Below are 15,356 nucleotides of genomic sequence, written 5' to 3' on the forward strand. Positions count from 1 at the left end.
GACAACCCTAGTTGTGGCCTTTTCTTGAAAAGGATGATTTGGCCAGACATTTATGATGTGATCCCATTCAGGTGAGATTACTGCAATGTGCTTTTTTGTGGGGCTGCATTTGAAGACTGTTTGGAAGATTCAATTGGGGAAAAGCACAGCAGCAAGACTGCAAGCTGAACCTAAGTTATGGGGAACACCTTGCTTCGTAAAGAGCTACACTGACTGCCAGTTTGCTTCAATGCATAAGTCGAAGTGCAGCTTTATTTAATGTATAGACCACATTTCTTGCTGAAAGTGCTCTGGGACAAAGGTATGTAAAGGATTACTTGTTCCCATATTAGCCTCCTTGTTAGTTGAGATCACCTTCAGAGACCCTTGTTTTGTATTACCTCCACTTTCAGGTGGGTGGCTACCAGAAACAAGGCCTTTTATGTGGTGGTGCCTTAAGTCTGGAGAAAAGCATGTTCACCTAGTGCTTCGTTTCTGGCATGAGATCAAAGCTTCCCCATCTCCTTAGGCTTTTGATTTAGTTTTGTTTTAAAGTTTTCCCTATCATATAGCTCTGATCAGCAGAAGAAATTCCTTTGCTGATGCATGCTTTTAAGGAGATCCTTTTAAGACTGATTTAGAAGAAGAGTTGTGCGATTGTTAATTTACCTGTTGTATTGATATTTTACTGGAGTGTTTACTGACAGAAACTGAAAGCTACTATTGAAACCTCTCAACTGAGCCTGCAGGTATAAATATCTTAAAGGCTACAGCGGAATGAAAGTATGTTTTGCGATCCTAAACAATGACCACAATTAAACAAACGAACAAAATAAATGGGCTGAAGTATACTGAGCTCTGTGTTAGACCACGGTATCTGCTAATGCACAGTAGAAATCCTGAATTTCTGTGGAAATCAGCAGCTGTCAGTATGCAATATCTGCCTGCTACCCACAATGCTTATGTTTCCCTGTATATGCTAACATCAGAATGGCTTGTCCATCAGCAGAACATCATGTGCAGTTGAGACTTGATACATTGGTATTTATTTTATTTGCCATTGTTGGTGCACATGGTGCTTTATAGAGCAAAATAAACCTCAGAGTGGTCCCTGCCCAGCTTGCAATCTCAAAACCTGCCTGTGGGAAAATTATCAAAGGGAGAGGCAAGGGTGAGATTTACTTTATTGTTTATTTTATTTCATTTATACCCACTTTTCTCCCCAACATTATGTGGCTTACAATATTCTCCTTCATTTTATCATTGCAACAACCCTGTGAGTTAGGTTAGGTTGAGTGTGTGCCTGGCCCATGGTCACCCCACAAGCTTCCACGGCTGACTGGGGGCTCAAACCCAAGACTCCCAGATCCTAGTGCAACACTCTAACCTCTGCACCACACTGCCTCTCCCATGTGCAAACATAATTCCATTTCCTTAAGCTTTTGTCAGGTGAGATGAGATTTAGATGTGAAAGGGAAAGTAATCAGATTTGAAAGGGGTTTTGAAAGAATGGGGCATTTGATCTTTTGATATAGATGGACCACCCCAAAGTGGCAGGAATATAGCTAGGGAACATATATGTGACTGTTTACTTTCCTAAGACACAGCTACATTTTAGTTCTTGAACTGTAATAAAGTTGGAAGGCTTTATGCGGAATGTTTTCTTTGCTTTTTATCTACCTTTATCAACTTGATTGTGCTTTTTTTAAAACAACTGTCAGTTCCCTAAAGGAAAGCAGACCTAATATATTTGGAGCTGGGACTGGCAACTGCTTGTTGATCCATGAGCTGAAATAACCTTCTCTACAAGGTGTTGCGCAGAAGCAAAGATGCTCGGTGGGTGGGATGGGGGGGAATGAGTGAGCGGGACAGGAGTGTTGAAGGTTACTTTTGTGTGTACTCACACTGTGGCTGTAGCATCAGGCAGCATTATTCCCTCTGGACTGAAATGGAGATGACGCAACAAAGATCTAATGATCCTGGGGAGGGAACGTCGGTGTCGCTTACCCGCCTGGGGTTGTAATTTCAGACTGTTTTGAGAAGCAGCAGGCTGATGGTGGCCACTGAAAGCACCTGAGAGCTCCGAATGTTATGCTGAAGCGGCCAAGCAATGAAGCAGAGGAAGAAGCCCAGATCTGTCTGCCTCCTGATCCTCGTTGGCCTGCTCAGAGCTACAGAGGCCGTTCCAGTCAAGGCCAATGTGAGCTTGTTTTATTTCAACCCTTGGAACAACAGCACCGAGGCTGACAAGTGTGAATGCGGCCTGTACGGGGTGCACTCGCCCGTGGCCGATGCTCGGGGGCTGGTGGTCATCCCCAACTCGACCAACCTCCAAGCCTGCACTTGGAACACGGACTTCGCTGCCTCCCGTTCGCCGTGGGTCGCCCTGATTGAAAGAGGCAACTGCACTTTCACGGAGAAGATCAACCGGGCTGCTGTGCAGGGTGCTGAAGCTGTCGTGGTCTACAACTACCCTTTGCGTGGTAATCACACGGTTCCCATGGCGCATCCCGGTGAGTGTTGTGATGATTGATTCTGGAAAGCTTCGGCCTCGGTGGCTCAAACTTTCCACTTAGATTGCAATTAATTTGTGTTGTGTTATGATCCCAACACCTGAGACGGAATCTTGTAAATCAGACTCTCTCAAATTAATCTGAAAAGACTGCTTGGCAGAGGAATTGATGTAATGAACTGGGTTTTGGCAAGCATACCCCAAGCAAAATTCAATTGGTGGGTCCTAGTTAGGAAAAAGAAAGCCCTGTAACATTAGTCCTGTCTATTGTTGACCTGATTCCCGTACCTGAGTAGATTTACATACTCCGTGTGATGATTAATCATTCATATACAGCCTCATTACACCACAGCTGAGTTCTAATATACCCTTTGGGGGGAAAGGCCCTTTGAACTCGCAGGGACTTACTTCCAGGTGAAAATGCATTAAAATTGGGACAAAAGTATAATATATTTCTGTTCCATTTTCCTCTTTGTGATGTGAGAGAAGAGCCTTTCAGATGGAGAACTGAAGCTGGATAAGGACGGGTTGTCCAAGCTGAACTGGTACAAAAAAAAACAAAAACCTTGCCTCCCTTAAATCCAAAATTAATTTAAAAACTCTCCCATCATAAGCGAATTTCACAAAAAACTAGATTTTATGGTGAATCCAGTATGTTTGTCCCCCATGGCAACCGCTCAAACAGCAGCCATGTGGTCTGTATCCCACCAAAGGATTTTATCTGAATTACTTTCTTGGATACAAAATCAAGTCTGGTTTAACTGCAATGCTGGCTCGAATTTTCCTAGCCACTAGGGCAAAAAAAGACATGTTGTACGTCAGTATCTGACAGGAGAAAAGAAAGCTTCTCCTGGTCACTAAAACAGCTAATGTTGGATAAAAAGGAGACAAGAAATTTAGATCTGGGTTCAGCTTTCTTGGATATAAAAATTAAAAACTGGCATGACAAGGTCAGGAGACCATTTCATAACCGTTAAATTAGGACATGTTTGATTGTCGGCTGATCTGTTTTTTTCAAAAGTAATTGCTACACACATGTACCTCAATGGCACAACAGAAATATATTGGTACAGGTGTTGATCCAGCTTCCAAATTGCTCGTAAACCCAACATGATTCCAGCCAGAAGTGATAAGGAGCAAAGCACACAAGAACAGCATTTCTAGATCAGACCAAGTTCCAGCTACTTCAGTATTCTATTTCTAACAATGGTCAACAAGGAATCAAGGCGATGGGTATCTGTGCTTTCTTCCCTGCATCTGAAGAAGTGAGCTGTGACTCATGAAAGCTCATACAGTGCCAGAAATTTTGTTAGTCTTTAAGGTGCTACCGGTGCCTTGCTCTTTCCTAGCATCTGGCATTCTGAAGTGCACAATTTCTATATGTGGATGTTCTACTTACCTACTACAGTCAATAGCCATGGGGATATGTATTCTGCATGGATTCGTCTGTTCCCTTTTATAAAGCTGTCTAATTATTGGCCATTGCCCAAGCCTGGCCTGAATCTTTTGAATACCGTAGGAACTTAAATAATCACCCCCTTTTATTCAAGACATTTATGTCCCCTTTCTCATTGAAGTTTTTTCTGGCAGCTCATTGTAAAAAAATGCAATAAAGTATGTGTGCGTGTGTGTATGTATGTGTGTGTTGGATGCCGTCAAGTCGCTTCTGACTTATAGTGACCCTATGAATTAATGACCTCCAAAAAGTCCTATTGTTAACAGCCTTGCTCAGGTCTGGAAAACTGGGGGCGTGGCTTCCTTTATCGAGTCAAATAAAACCCATGCAGTCAGCAGTAATTAAAAATTTATGTTAAAATGGCAACACACTAGCAATAGCAACAGAAACAATAGCCACCCCCCCCCCAAAGATGAGAGAATACATCTAAAAACACCTATGGCCAAAGGCTCGGAGAAAGTAAACACATCTGCCATCTAAGACTTGAAGAAATGGCATAGGTACCACTAAACAGATGCAGGAAGGGTTGAGGGGCCACTACAGGAGGGAAAACTCTATCTCTGTGAGTCTTATTATGTAGATAGATCATGATGGGTAGCCATGTTAGTATGTAGCAGTAGAAACGAGCAAGATTCCAGTAGCACTTTAAAGACTAACAAAATTTCTGGCAGGGTATGAGCTTTTGTGAGTCACAACTCACTTCTTTAGATATCTCACGAAAGCTCATATCCCACTGGAAATTTTGTTAATCTTTAAGATGCTACTGGACTCTTGCTCTTTTCTACTGACCAAGTATGTGATGAGCAACAAGCCAGTCATATGTCAAATGACCAGCAGCTGACTACAATGCAGTTTTCTCTTTCATTTTTTAGTGTCTGTCATTTACTTCTGACACTTTGCAATTATGCCCCGGGCGGCGGTGGGGGGAGGGGGATCCAAAGGATTTCCACTGCATGCTCAAATGTGCGTGGGTGCGTGGGTGATCCAGCTCTGTGCACGTCCTCCAAAAGAACAGGCAGTGACTGTCTTCTTAAGGCACTGAAACAGCAAAGACGGGTAATCAAGAATTCTGGCGTCTTTGGCAGGTCCTTATCTCTCTTGATATTACCTCTTTAGGTAGTAAATGTTTGAACCTGAACACTTTTTTTAAGCATTGGTGGGCTTACTTCAGAAGAAGAGTTGGTTTTTATATGCCGGCTTTCTCTACCACTTAAGGAAGAATCAAACCGGCTTACAATCACCTTCCCTTCCCCTCCCCACAACAGACACCCTGTGAGGTAGGTGGGGCTGAGAGATCTCTAAGAGCTGTGACTGGCCCAAGGTCACCCAGCTGGCTTCGTGAGTAGGAGTGGGGAAACAAATCCAGTTCTCCAGATCAGAGTCCACCACTCCAAACCACTGCTCTTAACCACTACACCACCCTGGTCCTCTGTAACTTTGATGAATAAAGTACAATTGTTCTGATGTTAGGGATACTCTGTGTAGCCTGCAGGATCTTACCCCATTGCATGACTTTACATTCTGGGCCAGGATCTTTTGCTCTGGTGAGCTGCTGATTCCTTTGTGCCTAGCAGCAGCAAGGGTAAACCTCATGTGGCAGTAGTCTAGTGTATACACTGTGTATGCTCAACAAGCACAAAATGCCGTGGCCAGGAGCTCAAATACATGTCTAGCACTCAAGATGACAGATCCTTTTGAGCTGGATCTGAGCCCTCCTCACTTTAGCAGTGCCTTGGGGAGGTGCTAGAAGAGAAAGGGGGAGTGTGAAACCCAGCGGGCAATAGTGAAAAAAGAAAAAAAAAGCTCGCCGGTTCCACAAGGTATAGGCATATAGAGGAACCGCCTCTCTGGGATTTTATCCTGGAACAATGGTGCTACCCAGTGGCCATCTTCAGTCATGCAACCAACTAAGCCAGTCAAACCTGAACGAATCAATTCCATATGTAATGAACGCACAGATAATCTCTGGGCAGGGCTCATGGGAAACCAGTTTACCTGGGCATAGTCTGGATTGCAAGTCCATTAGCATGATAAACAAGGGGCACACACTAAAGATGTCAAGGAATTCCACAGAATTTTAAGGGTCACCTCCCTGTGGAAAGAGCTTTCATAAGCAAGAATGTGCATCATTGCATATAAAAGATCACTGATATCAGTTCCTTCCTACTTAACTCCTCTTTGGGCATCTAATAACAGATGCTCTTAAAGTCTATGAAAATATACACCTTGGTAAACCAGTTCAATGTTGATCCAGAAACACATAAAAAGTATGTTTCTGTGCTTGGTTCACACTTTTTTTGGAGCTGGAGACTAAAATTTATCCTAGCCCCAACTTGCTTTCAGGTGGATCGGCAGCAGGCTCCCCTCCACCTCCCCTGACTCACATAGTTCAATTGTGGAACTCCCTGCCCCAGGATGTGGTGATGGCTGCCAACTTGGAAGGCTTTAAGAGAGGAGTGGACATGTTCATGGAGGAGAGGGGTATTCATGGCTACTAGTAAAAATAGATGCTAGTCATGATGCATACCTATTCTTTCCAGGATCAGATGAGCATGCCTATTATATTAGGTGCTGCGGAACACAGGCAGCTGTCTTATTTGTGGGCTTCCTAGAAGCACCCGGTTGGCCACTGTGTGAACAGACTGCTGGACTTGATGGACCTTGGTCTGATCCAGCATGGCCACTCTTATGTTCATAGCACCATTCACCTGTTGGGGCAGAGCTGATGTACCTCATTTTCCTTACAATTGCCTAGTTTATAGATGATCAGCACCGTGAGGGATTATACTGAGAGTCAATCTGGTGTTGGGGTAGGGCCCACAGGAAATGTTCCCCTGCCATTCCAGCCCGCCTGGGAGGTCAAGGGCCAGGCTAAGGCACAAGCAAGTGGCCTACTTGCTCAGATCCTGACAAGCCTCACCCAAAGGTTTTATGAGGCTCGGGGACTACCCTCCCTGACCTTTTCTGGCCTACTGGTGTAAGGAATGTCCTTAGTGTTCTGGCCAGAGCCCCACAGTGGCAGACAGGCAGACTGGTCACCTGATATATCTGAGTTGAAGACCTACTGTAAGTTCTGGAGTGCAAGCAGGTGGCTGCATCCAGGGTTTTCCCTTTGCAATCTGCTATGTTCCTATTATAGTGCAGGGTTCATATCAGGTAACTTCCCTGCCCTGTGCCTGCAGAACACTCTGAATCAGGGTGTTTATCTTGTGGCTGTACCAGACTAAGACAGTCACTTGTCGGAGTTAAACACTTGGTATTTTTTCTCAGGACGATGCCCCCCCCCCCCGCTGAGTTACCAGGGAGAATCAGAATCCAAACTGAGTCTGTTAACATGTGGTCCAAACTCCTCTGCCTTATCTCTGCCACCTTTGAAAGGGGCCTTTTATTGGATTTATTAGTTTCTCACTGCAGTGCTGGTATGGAACTTGCAGACTGCCTTCCTCTCCCTTTATCTCTTGTTTTCATCTTGTTTGGATGGCAGACTTTGCTCTGATGCCTTGTTAAAGCTGTGTTTCTAATTATTTGTCTTCCAGGAAGGGGGAAAAAAAGGTTCTTGATAGTTAGATATATTTATGAGCACTGTTGTCTGAATTATGGGTTCTGACCTCAACCACCTCAACTTTCTCCATTGATAAGCTGATATCGCATCAGTACCAACCTTCTATGATGGTCTTTTCAAAGTGCAGTTTCATTGCAAAAAAACAAAAACAAAACCAGAATTGTATAGCTGAGTCATGCAGTGTTTCATTTTCCTTGTATCTGAGGATCAGAAAAATGTGCCATTTCAGGAACAAAAAAGACCAACAGTGAAACATTTTTTTGTTTTTTTGAAGGCTGAATTTGGACTCGGAATGAAGTAACCATAAACACAAAAGGGGCATCAAAGAATTTGATCCATGAATCAATCTTTCTTTAAGGTTTCCACCAAGAAGAACTTCAGCACATGCTTCTTAGTTGCTGTTTACTGGATTCCAACCCCAAGTGTGGAAAGCCAACTTGCTTTTGCACAAATAAATGGCAAGCTCTAATCAAAAGCAGGCAGCTGGCATCCCAGGGGCTCAATCCAACCCCCAAGGCCTTTCCATTTGCCCCCATCAAATGTATTTAGTTATTTATTTAAAACATATTTACCTTGGCTTTCCATTTTAAAAAAGTAATACAAGTCATAAAATAGCTACTAGTATATGAAACACAATCAAACCCACATCAGAAAGCAGCAGCAAAATCCAGGATTATTCAGAGAACATGCTAGGTCTTGATGCCTAAAAGATAGAAGGCATGATGCTAAATAGACCCCTCTGGAGGGCATTTTCAAGCATAATTCTGCTTCCCAAAGACCTCCTGCGCTGCATGTCTGATGCTTTCTCCCATGCAAGCCCCAGGTACAGTCCTCATCACAGAGAAAAACAACAGAGTTCAGCCATGGATTGCCTGCACATGAGCCAAGAGGGAGAAGCTGTGGCTCAATGGTAAAGCCTCTGCTTGGCATGCAGAAGGTCCCAGGTTCAATCCTCGGCATCTCCAGTTAAAGGGACTAGGCAAGTAGGGGATAAGAACAGATCTCTGCCTGAGACCCTGTAGAGTCACTGCTGGTCTGAGTAGACAATACTGACTTTGATGGACCAAGGGTCTGATTCAGCATAAGGCAGCTTCATGTGTTCATGTGAGACAGATAAGCCAATGGAAATGAACAACTAGCAGGGCTGTCCAGCACAGCGCTACACCCTTCTGAGTCTCTTGAAGTCAATGAGCTTAGACAGGCGTGACTCTGCTTAGCATGGCACTGTAAGTGTCTAATAAGAGAAGTCTGCCAAAGCCTCTGAGGGACAGGGATTAAGGAGTCCTTTCTTTACACCCCGGCTTCCATGGGGAACGATTCAACAAGCAGAGCAAGGCCTGCATTCAGACATCACAACATCTCTAATTAAATGGAAGTCTATTGGTGTCTACCATGGTCACAACCTTTTTGCTGTGCCTGCGTGTTCCCCTTGCTCCTCCCGCCTCTCTTCCAACCTGGAGTTTGATGCAAAACTCCCTGGTCTTATTAAGCTCTAATTTGCCACAATGTCAGAATGCAGGAGCCTCGGTAGACTGGAGCTTGCTCCATGCCAGCAGGGTGTCTAAACTTCAGTTCATTTAGAAGTGTGACTTGTGCAGGGAAACAAACTCCAGCCTGCCAAGGGGCTTGGATTCAGACATTGTGGCAGATCGGAGCTTGATCCAGCCGGGAAGCTACTGTCAGAGCTCTGGGTGCTAAAGGAATTAAGGGAAGCACAACAAAGACGCTGTGACAGATGCCACCAAACCTCTGTTAAATCAGTCTGGTGTGACATCTGCAGGCAGTCAATGTTGTTGGCAGGGGCAGTTCCAGGTTTGGGAGGTCCTGGGCAGAGAGTTCCCAAGGCCCCCTCCCCTCCTCTATAAACCATCAGGCCCTGCTCACACCTTCATTCCCTCCCACCCATCCTCATGTCTCCAATCTGCCTGTGGGTCCTCCTCCCTCCGCTTGGTAGATTAGGCTAAGAGTGAATGTCTTCCCTAACATCGCCCCGCAAGTTTCCAAACTTTCCATGGAAGAGTGGGGATTTGAACCACGATCCCCAGATTTTAGTCTGACACTCTAACCACTACACCACACTGGCTCTCAGCTTTCTCTTCTTCTCCCTGACCAATTTGCAAAAGTCAAGCTTTAGCAAGTAGCTTAGGTGAGTTGTACTGCCAAGCTACTGCCAGGCCTGGCCAAATCGCGCAAGTTGTATGAAGACTGCCACTGGACTCAGGGGAGTTGGGTCACCATACCACACCCGGATTGAACAAATTGCATAATAGCTGCTGGGCCTGGCTCCAACGAATTCTTCGTCAAGAGCAGAAAGGAGTAAGGTGGAGTAGACCAGGCCAAAATAGTCTTCACATGAAGCTGCCTGATATTGAATCAGACTCTGAGTTCATCAAAGTCAGTATTGTCTACTCAGACCAGTGGCAGCTCTCTAGGGTCTCAGGCAGAGGTCTTTCACATCACTTACTTGCCTAGTCTCTTTAACTGTAGATGCCGGGGATTGAAACTGGGACCTTCTGCATGCCAAGCAGATGCCCTACCACTGAGCCACAGCCCCTCCTCGAAAGGTCCCCACCCTCTCCCCCTGCCTTTTATTGAGGTTTGAAAGCTAGAGATAGTATATTGAGTAAAATACCAGATGAATGCAGCAAAGATCAACAGATCATATTAAAATACCTAATAACTGCGGCAAGAATAGTGTTAGCATCACAGTGGAAAACAGATAAAATACCAAAAATCTAAATTTGGATTGATAAACCGTATGAATTTATAACAATGGCACACTTAACAGAACTATTGCAAACAAATACTCAAAGAGCAAATAAAGATAAATGGCATGCCTTCTATGAATATATTAAAACAAAACAAAAACAATATTTTTTTTATAAATACTATGAAAGCTTTAATGATTAAATATATTATGTTAACAAACAATGATAATTTGAATGACAATTTGAATGAGAATTTAAATGATAATTTGAATATTATAAGGGGGTAGAAATATGTATTTTCTTGCTGATGTTTTTCCCCTCCCTTCTCTTCTTTCCTGTATCCCTATTTAATATTATAAACCAATAAAATATTTGAAAAAAAAAGAAAGAAAGCTAGAGATAGTATGGTTGCCTAGCAACCCCTACAAAGGCCTCTGAGACCATGCATTTCTTAAATGTACAGGCAACATTTCTATTATTTTGAGGGAGGGTTAACCTTAATATTTTTGAGCTTATTTTTATCTATTTCCAATTAATCCGTTTTAGCGCTTCTTCACATTTTCAGCTGACATTGATCTGTTTCAGTATTGACCCAAATGGAACCATTGTTCCTGATACATCTCATTATTATTTTTCTAGCCCTCCAAAATGTTTGAGAAAAGTTATTGTATCCAGTAGCATCACACTCCAGATTTTGTTTCCACGCAGTTACTACTACAAATATTGGGGAAAGTCCCTATTACTTCATTATATGTCCAACCAAGAGAATTAATACTTCTATATATTCTCTGAATTGTCTGGGGTATGATACTTTCCATGCAAAAATTATAAGCAATTTTCTTTTAATGTGGCTTCCAACAAGTTATTTAATCAGCTCTCAAGACAAGCAATTCCATTGTGAATAGGAAATTCTGTACCTCAGATCTTTCCATTTTTCCTTCTTGTTCTTTTAGATTACACAATATTTTATACATCTTGGAAAGAAGGCCTTATTTAATAGGCACATATATTGCATATTGTTCAGACTCTAGCAGCTCCTGTAAGCATTACCATTGCTTGAGATTCTTAGGACACAGTTGCAAATTTGTATAAGAATTATTTTTTAAAAATCTCATGACACTTTCTGTGTTACCTCCCAAAGTCATGTTTGTCCTTAATTAAATCTATTTGTATTTTACTCTGAATTCACTCTTGGAAATTTCCTCACAGTCTGGCTTCCCAGAAGCCTTTGTTTAAAAATGACAGAGGTTATATATTAGGTGCCACATGATCTCTATAATAATCTCAAATTAGGGATATTGTCCACAATATGTGTGTGTGTGTATGTGTGTGCGCAAAGTGCCATCAAGTTGCAGCCAACTTATGGCGACCCCTTGTGGGGTTTTCAAGGCAAGAGACTAACAAAGGTGGTTTGCCAGTGCCTTCCTCTGCATAGCGACCCTGGTATTCCTTGGTGGTCTCCCATCCAAGTACTAACCAGGGCTGACCCTGCTTAGCTTCCATGATCTGATGAGCTCGGGCTGTACCATGCTGCCTTCCCTCCCGTTGTTCACCATATTTCACATTTATTTCCTTTTACCCATTCCTCCTTTTAAAAATTATTCATGGTTAATTTGGTATATGAAGTCCATAATCCCATGGAGGGTGGGTTCTGTTAAAGATTATTGGAATTGACATTATATGTAAACCATTGTGGTAATGGCTGCAAGATGATATTTTGCAGTATTTGGGAATGTAAAGAAGGGCAGATTTCCATGTAGTTTACCAGGGAAAATCCCAAAGGGTGGCTGCCCTGAGTGCCCCTGTGGTGGTGCTGGTGAGGAGGAGTATGGTAGTGTACAGCTCTGCCCTGCCAGGCACAATGCAGCCAACATAGAGGAAGATGGGCACAATGGTGTTTGGCCTTCCCTGTGCTGGCCCCACCATGCCCAGGCTGTGATGGAGGAGCATGGCAGTGTCTCTCCAGTCAGCTCTTCTGCCCTCTATCAGGTGTGGGGGGTATGGCAACAGGAGGGGGTGGGGATCTTTTTCAGGATTGTTTTGGCATCCCAGTCCTCCATCCACTGCAAAGCCATTTTGACACATACCTTTGCTGCATTTTTGGGTTTTATGTGCATTTAATAATTCTGAATAAATCTATCATAGTTTCCATTTTTTGTATCCAATCCACAATGGCTTGAGAGGAATGGTTAGAGAAAGAAAATATGATTTGGGGGGAGGAACTTCGTTTTTGTAATGGTCATTCTACAAAGCTATGAGAGTTTTAATTCTGCCCAAACCCGCCTTGATTTGTTTTACTTAATGACTGTTGTAGGTAAAATATGCCTCTATGGCAATAAAAAACATGTAAATGTTATATAGGTAGTAGTAGTAGTACATTTATTGTGGCATTGCGCCAATACATATTAAGAACATAACAGCAATGTTACCACAGCTACATTGATATAATTTAAAAGTTATGTCGTATTAAATTGAAAGAGTATCTATAATTTAAATAATTTACAGTTAGGTAAAAAATAAACATTTTGACACATATTTTTTAAAAAATTCCTCTCTCTTCTTTGTTTTCCATAATTTCTTTGGATTTTATCATAAAAGACTTTGACGAAGTTTATAGATTGCTGCACAGAATTTGGCAGCCTCACTAATTTGGTGGGGATTTTCCTCCGAGAGGAGCTTCCTAACATGAAATTTATCAGAATATCCTGAAATTTTCTCAGACATGGATCGAGTCAGCTTAGAACAGGCAACCTTGTAGAATGGGCATCTAAGAAACATGCGATCCAGTGTTTCAACTTCCCCAGAATTGCATGGACAAAATCTCTGTGAGCTTGGGATCTTATTATACCTTCCCTGTAAGGCCCCGCAGAAGGTAGGGCTGAACACCTGGCTAGAGTGAATGCCCTTCTATGGGTGTGGATTTCCAAAATGGAAAGGTAGGCAGCTGGGGCTGGAATGTATCTGGTCATAGGGGCGGACATAAATCTGGGTGCCCTCAGCAAGTCAGTCTGCCTTTCAATATCATTAACTCTCTGGTTATAATTTTCTTTGCTTGGTCTCTACCCATCTTCAGCAAAGCTTGGGGGGAGAGACCCAGACTCTCCAGCTTGCTTTTCACGGCCTTTTGCCATTTGGATTCAAAGTTGTCAATTAGAATCAGGGGAAGAAGACCATGGGGACTGAGTTTTATTTTTAACCATAGGAGGAAGGATGATATGCACACTCTTGCTTCTACTCTTAGCATCCCTGTTTCTAGGCATGCCAAGGGGTTTGATACACATCTAGGGACCTGGAGAACCAGTCTAAGAAACTTAGACTGGAGTCGTTCCAGTGGTGCGAAACAAGAGGGGGTCCGAGATGTGTTCCGTAGAGCAGTTATATGTTATATAGGAAACGTGACCTCAAACAAATTTTTGGGAGGGTGTGGTCCTGCCAACAGTGATAACTTTTAAATTGGCAGTAGGTACACTTCAACAGGTATATAATGACTCTGCAACATGTCAACAAAAGTCACAGCTATGATGTGCCAAATTTTGTTGACCTGGAATGGTATGACTGCTCAGTGAAACGGCCAATAGGGCCATGGGACTTCAACCTGAAGAATGCTTAATCATTTCCAGTTTCTTTTAGTCCTGGTTTCCTTGTTCCTGATAAAAAAGGAAAGCCCCATAATATTTCACACCTATGTGACTGTCACACATTTGTGAGTTTATCTAAATTGCACAGTTTCAGGGTTGGGGAGGGAAGTACAGAACTACATTTCTATTATATGTTTATTTTTAGTCTTTGAGAGGTGTTGCTTGCTGTACGTAACTCAGTACCGACATGTACAGACATATTCTACCCATTAGCACAGTTACTTGAGGCTTCCAAGCTGTTCAATCTACTGTGTCATCTTTTTGATCATATGGAAAGTTCAGTTCTCCGCTCTTGTGTAATTGGTTCCCCAAAGGACAGAACTGGAAGGAAATAAGTCCTTCTGATTCAGTCCAAGCAAATGGAAACTCTATCAAACTTGAGTAAAAACCATGATGAATCAACATATCCAACCCTCTGATGTCTTACTGATGCCAAACAAGTTTGGACACATGCCCTCCAGTAGTAGATCATATAGCTCTCATTGCTCCTCTCTACAGAAATTCCTGTTTGACTGTTATTTATTTGTATACAGGGCCATCATGTTATATTGTCATTGCATTGTTAACGTGCATGGAATCTTACAGTGCAAGGAAGCAGGGAAGGGGGTATAAGAAAGGAGAAATAGGGTTGCCAGGGCCCTCTTTGCCACCGGCGGGAGGATTTTGGGTGGAGCCTGAGGAGGGCAGGGTTTAGGGAGGGAAGGGACTTCAATGCCATAGAGTTCAATTGCCAAAGAGGCCATTTTCTCCAGGTGAATGGATCTCTATCGGCTGGAGATCAGTTGTAATAGCAGATCTCCCGCTACTACCTGGAGGCTATAGCAAAACAATTCACAGTGCGATGCTAATTGGCTATGCAAAAATAATCAACACTAGGCTCAGTTCTACACATATATTCAAAAGGAGACAGTCAATACAAAAAGTAGTGGACGCAATATCTACAAGTGAGCGATAGCTGAACAAGAGAACATAGTACAAGTATCAAAGAACAGTCAAAGAACATTATTTACAAAAAAAATCTATGTCTAATGTTTCCCTCGGGGTCTTAAGACTTTCCTGTTATGATATCAGTCTTTGTAAGAGCTGGTCCACAAAGTGGAAAAGATTCCTGTAGATTTTTTATAGGGTCCGTGTCAGGAATCAGACACTTTAATCCACTGGCCATGTGCTGCGGGAGATTCAAACGAGGACCAAGCTGGCACAATGTCAAATGGAAACATCTTCCAGGTAACAGACACTTTCACCAATAATAGCTTCTTCAGCCTGAGTGCCCAATATGTTAAAATATAATTACTAAAATTTCTATAATTTCTAAAATTTGGCACACCAAATTATTTATGCTACTTCTATCTCATCTTTCCAGCCCCCCTTCCCCAAGATGGTTTACCAAAACAAAGGACACTATCCATGTAATTCTGAAGGGGGGACGAATGCCCGTAGGAGCCAGTGTGACCCCTACGCCGGCGTCTGTACCACTTGCATGGATGCTGGCGTAGGATGA

This window comes from Euleptes europaea, chromosome 13 (assembly GCF_029931775.1).
Source record: "Euleptes europaea isolate rEulEur1 chromosome 13, rEulEur1.hap1, whole genome shotgun sequence".
Classification (NCBI taxonomy): Eukaryota; Metazoa; Chordata; class Lepidosauria; order Squamata; family Sphaerodactylidae; genus Euleptes; species Euleptes europaea.